This window comes from Sinocyclocheilus rhinocerous, unplaced genomic scaffold (assembly GCF_001515625.1).
Source record: "Sinocyclocheilus rhinocerous isolate Xijiao unplaced genomic scaffold, SAMN03320098_v1.1 scaffold3552, whole genome shotgun sequence".
In the NCBI taxonomy this organism is placed as follows: Eukaryota; Metazoa; Chordata; class Actinopteri; order Cypriniformes; family Cyprinidae; genus Sinocyclocheilus; species Sinocyclocheilus rhinocerous.
This window is the reverse complement of record NW_015645550.1, coordinates 29,456-36,718: the sequence shown is the minus strand read 5'-3', so window position 1 is coordinate 36,718 and position 7,263 is coordinate 29,456.

Below are 7,263 nucleotides of genomic sequence, written 5' to 3'. Positions count from 1 at the left end.
AGATCAGTCAAAACATGTTATAATGATGAGATAATAATAATAATAATAATATGTTTTAACTCTATAAACATGCAAACAGAAATATATTACTGTTGTAAATTACAATTGTGCTGTAAAATAAATTTTTGATCGTTATTATAATTTTATTGACAATATGTTACGATACTAAAATGTTTGTGTTTTAACCTCTTCACTTTCAAACATTCAAGCCCTCAAGATTTTAACATTTCAAATAGTGAAACGCTGTAAACTTCAGTCCACGAAAATGTTGGAAATGACGTGAATGCGTGAATAAAATAAGTTGAGCTCACGTTGCATTGTTAAATACACATGATGGAGTGACTGTGATCTGAGCCGCACGTCAACTTAAGCTCGAAAACCATGAACAGAATAAGATAAAAACCAAAATACAGTTCAATATGGCTTCATCTGTACGTAAGTGTGCTTTGTGTTGAGTGTTTCTCATTCAAACTCAAAAATCAATCTGCTATAAAGACACTTTTCATATAAATATGCATAAATGTGCAGAGATGTTCAAAGACAAAATAAAAAAGTACAGATATTTAATTCTATACAACTATTTAAGATTTCAATTGACAAATAATGACATGATACATTTATAAATACAGCAGGCAGCCTCCACACTAGCGGTGTTTGTGCAGTGAACTGACAGGACTGGAGTGTTCAGAAAGAAAAGCACGAGATCACACTCTCTCACACACACACACACACACACACACACACACACACATTAATCTGAAGTAGGCATTTCATTCATTTGATTCTAATGCATTAATTAAGGGGAGACACTACAGGAAAAACCGCTGTGTTTAAAGATTTCAGTCTTTAAAGAGTTTTTTTTTCTCTTACAAACAGCAAACTATACAGTTTTATTCCTCTCTAAATTCTGAAGGTTTGTTCTTATTTCATTCTCACTGATTTATACAACATTTTACTCCTAAAAACATGGTGAAAATGTGTGTGTTTTCTGTCTGTTGACAGTATTTCCTGATTTATGGAGCGAAAAAAAGAGAAATCCTTTGTAAAAACATTTAATATGTCAACAGAACCAAACAAGAATGTTGAACCTGACCTTATGTTCAGATTTATGCTCTGGAAATGTATGCAAATGAGTGCCTATTTAATTAGATAAAGCATTTGCATATAAACATAACATTTCAGGAAACTTTTAATTGAAAATGTTTGCAGTGGGGAATTATAGTGATCTGTTAATTAAATTTACCCAATTTACATGGGATGACTTGCCTTAAAATAAACTCAAGTAAATATCACACTGAAATAAATGTTCAAATAAATGAAGGCCTATTTTTGCTGTGAGTTTAATGTCAAATTCTGTGCTTAGAGAATGTGCAGCTGTTGTCTGACGAGGTTAGTAATCATCTGATGGCTTGATGATCTCAGTGACAGCTGCAGCTCTGCTTTCCTCAGTGCTTTCAGTGCAAGAGCTTCGAGAGAAAGTGAGACCAGCTGAACAGTAAACTACAAGAACAGAGTTAAGTGGGACTTAAGAGCACAGCCGTTTAACCTCAAAACCATGCTCAAAATAAAGCCATTACGGGTGAATTCATCTGATCTATCATCTGTCCGTCGTCCTATTAGTTTAATAAGAACTGAAGCCCCAGTCAGAACAGACTGAAGGAACTCTGGCGAGTAGATGTTGCTTAAATATTCCAGGAGGAATAACTTGTAGACACCCATGCATTTGGCAGATGATTTTATCTAAAGTGACACACATTGCATTCAAGGTATAGATTTGATCACTTCATGCATTGTCTGGGAATCGAACCCATGACCTTGGTGTTGTGAGTGCCATACTCTACTATTTATACTCTACTCATTAGGGTTTTTAAAGAACACGAAAAGTAAATATCACCGATGGTTATTCTGTCGAGTGTGTGTTATCAGAGGCCATGTTCTCATGGGTGTTAAGAGCAAACATATGCATTCACATGTTTATTCAGGTTTCCAATCTGAAAAGAAAGCAGAAATACTGAAGATGTAATGTAGCGAATCAGAGCGATGATAAACCACGTCATTTCCTACCGACAGCTCATGTAAGTCGCCAGCATCTCTGTCACGTATTTGAGCAGAGAATGGCAGAAGCTGCGGGCCGCTTTATGGCATGTGATGCTGTGGGAACCTGCCCGGACCAACACAAACACGGCCTCGGTCTTTCCTCATCGGGAGGAAAAATGGAGCGCTTGACAGCATGTTTCAGCCTGGGTCGTTTGGAGGTGTTTGGATCAATCCAAGACAAGAAAAGCCAAATATTTGCACTATTCAAAGCTCAATGTCTTTTGATGCTTGCTGCAGTGGTTCTGCGGAGAGTCGGGAGACTGTCAGAGGTCACAGAGATGCAGCGCGTTAACAAAGCCGTCAACTACAGAAAAGACAGGAGGCTGCGCTGCAAACATGATATTTCCTAGAAGAGTGTTTGTGAGGTGCATTGACCCACAGGTTGGGTTAGATGACTGTGACTACATGTGATGGGTTAGTTAAGAGCTCCAGGAACACGCGTGTCTTCTGCTGAGTTTTGTGTGTTTTTGTTTCTGATTTTGTTTTGGACTTGGACTTGGACTAAAGAAATCTTATTTTAGAAACCTGTCTTACTGTAAAATTACACATTATATATTTATACAGACTGCCATTCAAAAGTTTGGGATCAGCAAGATTTTTATTGTTTTTGAAAGAAGTCTCTTCTGCTCATCAAGCCTGCAATTACTTGAAAAAAATACAGTAAAAATTGTTAAATATTATTATAATTTCTAACAGCTGTGTTCTATGTGAATATCTGTTAAACTGTAATTTATTTCTGTGATCAAAGCTGTATTTTCAGCATCATTACTCCAGTCTTCAGTGTCACATGATCTTCAGAAATCATTCTAATATGCTGATTATTAGAAACATTTCTGATTATTATCAATGTTGAAAACAGTCGTGCTGCACAATATTTTTGTGGAACCCCTGATACTTATTTCAGGATTTTTCTATGAATACAAAGTTAAAAAGAACAGCATTTATTTAAAATAGAAATCTATTGTAACATTGCACACAACGGTTAAAAAGTTTGGGGTCAGTACATTTTTTATTTTTTTTTGAAAGAAATACTTTTATTCCACGAGGAACTCGTGAAAAGCGATAGTAAATACTTATATCATTAGAAAAGATTTCTGTTTTGAATAAATGCTCTTCTTTTTAACTTTTTTTATTCATCAAAGAATCCTGAAAAATGTTACACAAGTTCCAAAACATATATATTGTGCAGCACAACTGTTTTCAACACTGATAATAATCAGAAATGTTTCTAATAATCAGCATATTAGAATGATTTCTGAAGATCATGTGACACTGAAGACTGGAGTAATGATGCTGAAAATACAGCTGCGCATCACAGAAATACATTACAGTTTAACAGATATTCACATAGAAAACAGCTGTTTTAAATTGTAATAATATTTCACAATTTTTACTGTATTTTTGATCAAATAAATGCAGCCTTGATGAGCAGAAGAGGCTTCTTTAAAAAAAAAAAAAAAACATAAAAAATCTTACTGATCCCAACAATATAAATCATATAAATATTCACAGAAGAGAAGTACATGTGTGCCTTTATCAGATGCTTTCTTACTGAAGTGACGATACGCTGCACACATTACGTTCCTGACAAACAGCAGGACAGGCTGAGAGCACCAAACTCCAGCAATCACAGATATAAAAAGACCTCAAACGCAATTCAGTTCCTAACCAGTTGAATACCTTGGCAAGATGCTACTGCAACTGCATAACACACAGCATGAGTCCCTAAAGAAGAAGAAAAGAGCAAAGATTAAACACAAGTTCCACAGACGAATGTGAAGCGCGAGTTTAATGGCCGCCATAAACAAGAGGAACGTCTGAAACTGTCTAACATCTCCAGAACATTCACACAAAACACCGACATCCACATCTCACACATGTAGCACGACGTCCTTCAAAAGGTTTTATACATAATAACTCCACGCTCACGAGACACACGCCAAACACATTCCTCAGCATATACAGTAGTCTTCAGACTAAACACGCATGTTATGTGTAGTTCATCTGATCCAAACATATACAGCTCTTTCTTTCCAATCATAAATCAAATTATGAAAGTAGATCTCGGTTTACTTGACAGAAACCAAGCGTTCTGTTCGGCACGGATCTGTTATTTTCATACATGTTTTTGTTTTCATTGAAAGCAGTAGCAACATGGATTCTTATTAGGAGAAATATATATGTGGAGTGATTGAATTTTAATGTGTGTGTGAGGTTTTGCAGGCAACATATAAATCACAAATATTTATAAATATGTTTGAGGGCTCTTAAAAGTGTAAAATGTACATGTTTTTCCCTGTTTTCCAGATCTCTGCTCAGGATAGTAGCTAGAACAGGGCTTTCTTCTGTGTTCATGTGTGTCATTGCGGCTTTTGTTTCATGTGCCGATTTCATTCAGTAATGTGTCATTTCAAATTTGATTCTATATATTGTATATTTCATTTAAAATGTCTATTTTGCTTTCGAATGAAAGAAATTCTAATTCTGCTAATGCTGTTCAATAATCAGTAAACAGCAGTGATTTAAACTGATTCAGATTGGTAACTCGTCTTGTAAACTATTCATTAAAAGAGTCATTGCATTCATTTAGGGAATCATTCTTCACTAGTCTCACTGCATAGTTTTGATTAACTAAAAAGAACCAGCTCATAAGAGTCATTTGTTCATGAGTTAGACTACACTACTCGTGTTGTTTTTGCATGCAGCTCACAAGAAAAACTCAAAACAAAGATGTTTTTGACATTATTTATTTATTTATTTGCATCACATATGGACCGTAAACTGCTGTGAGGATTAAAATCATGATTAATCTGGAAAAATAATATAAATAATTTATTAATTATATATATATATGAATATGAGCGCTAACAGAAAGTTTTCTCTCACATTGAAGTCATTCATGTGTATTTATTTGTCTGCCATCGTCCTGCACCCAGCCTCGCAAACAAAATTAATATTAATTCCTGAAACCTAAACAGCCTCAAAGACACAAAATAATAACAATAATCCAGATTTGTGGATATCCCTGTCTCTGTGATGTTCTTCTTGTTGTGTTTTATATTCCAGGTGGATCTTCTGAAGCTCAGAGCAGATCTCAACCCTCACAACAATATAAATCACATCTTTAGTTTCTCGTGAGCTTCTCTTGTCCTCTCTGATTTGGATTTGTCTTCTCCTGACCAGCGTCTGATGAAATATGAGTTCAGGCTGAGATGTGTTTAAGCTGACGCTCAAATACGGCCTTTATCGACTTCTACTATATTCAAGAGAAACCAATGCGTGAGAAAGCTCCTGCATCTCTGATAACGTTTGATTCTGGCTGATGAAACCAATGAATCATGTGAAGCGAGTCTGATTATATTAATATGTGAATTCCTGATGAGGTTCTCAACAAAACTCTTTGTTAAAGTCGTAACCTCTATGAATGTTGAAAGACCCAAACAAGGATTTCTTCACGTTCCGAGAAGGAGGCACGTTTTTATTGAGTGTAGCACACAGATGGCTGTTGAAGAGCATTGTGAGTGTTACCTGTGGACATGTGCGTCTGTGAGACAGCGGCAGCGGGACAGTAAGCAGAGACGTCTCATTAACGATTACAGCGCTAACTGAGACAGAGACCATCCAGCTGCTCTTCTGCTCCTGTCTCTAACTCTGTTTTGTGTGTTTTGAGATTAATATGTATGTATATGTGTGTGTGTATGTATAGATAGATAGATAGATAGATAGTTATTGTTGATAAATAAAATTATTTATTATTATTATTACAAAATGTAATCATAATAATATATAATAATAATATACTATACAACAGTTAGTTCCGGTCCTCGAATCTGATTGGCTGAGAGCCTTCTCCAGCAGTGCGATATTCTAGTGATAACAGCACTCCAACCGTGTCACCGTTTGTATCACTCTGCTTGCAGTGTTTCTCACAGCGAGTGTCATGGCAGATGACTGAATCCATTATTTTCATTATAATAAAGTTTTTGTGTCACGGAATGTAGTTTTAAGAGTTTGTAGAGAATGTACTTGTTTAGACTTCAAATAAAAGGTTTGTTAATAAAGATAACATCTATTTGAAAATGTGCTTCGTTGTTTTGGGAGATGTGAGCTCCAGAGCGTCAGCGGCCGTTCAGCGCTCATGAACACGCCGAGAGCAGCTTCACCTCGGACAGATCTTCTGGAAATTACCGCTGGCTCTGATGTCTCTATAGTGCTTAAACATGAGATACAATTCGTTTTGGGTAATTCTAACAGGCAGTCTTTGCTCTCATTAATCTATTCTTTGTTCCGGAGCAAATAGTTTTGGCTGAGGGCAAAATCTCATCACGTTATATTTTCTATTACTTTAATGCTGAATATCAGAGTGCTACCTTTGTACTTTGAATTGCCTAGCAACTTTTATGATGGCTGTTGTTGTTTATTAATTATTCAATAAATAATAGTTTATATAAATAAATAATAGTTTATATTTACATAATAGTATTATTTATTTAAAGTATTTTGAGAAACAGTGTGTGTGTTTTTGATGGTGATTTTAGAGACATTATTCCGTCATTAGATGCGAAAGAGACTGTTTTTCAGAGTGAGTCCGCCGTGAAGACTTTTATATTGAAAGAGACTGAAACAGGGTTGTAAACAAGGAAGTTATTTTTACTTTCAGCAACAGCTTGTAAGACGCAGTTAACAAATGCAGTGAGCAGCGGTTTCATCAGAAATCACCCTTAACAGATGAAAGATAGTACGACAAAGATATCGCTTTCCTCAGCGGACATTCAGACTCATGTTTTATTGTGAATATGAGATTGAGCTGAAGAATGAATGCTGTATCAGATGCAAGTAATCTCACTCTCAGTCCATCTCTCTCTCATAATACAATGAGCTTTTAATACAGTAATACAATAAGCTTTCAATGAAGAGACTCAACGTTCCTTCATTACTAAAGTTCTAAAGTAACGTTCTCGAATTAGAAACAGATCTTGAGCTCAGCTGTTAAACTGGCAAACTGAGATTTGAATCTGTGGCGGAAGGAAGTAGTTCCGCACAAAAGAGGCTTTTTAAAGACACTCCGTTGTTGTCTCTTTTTTATTTTACATACTTGTGCTGTCGAACTGTTGTATAAACACAATATCACACGAGTAGCCGTGCGATATGGCTGTATATAAGCAC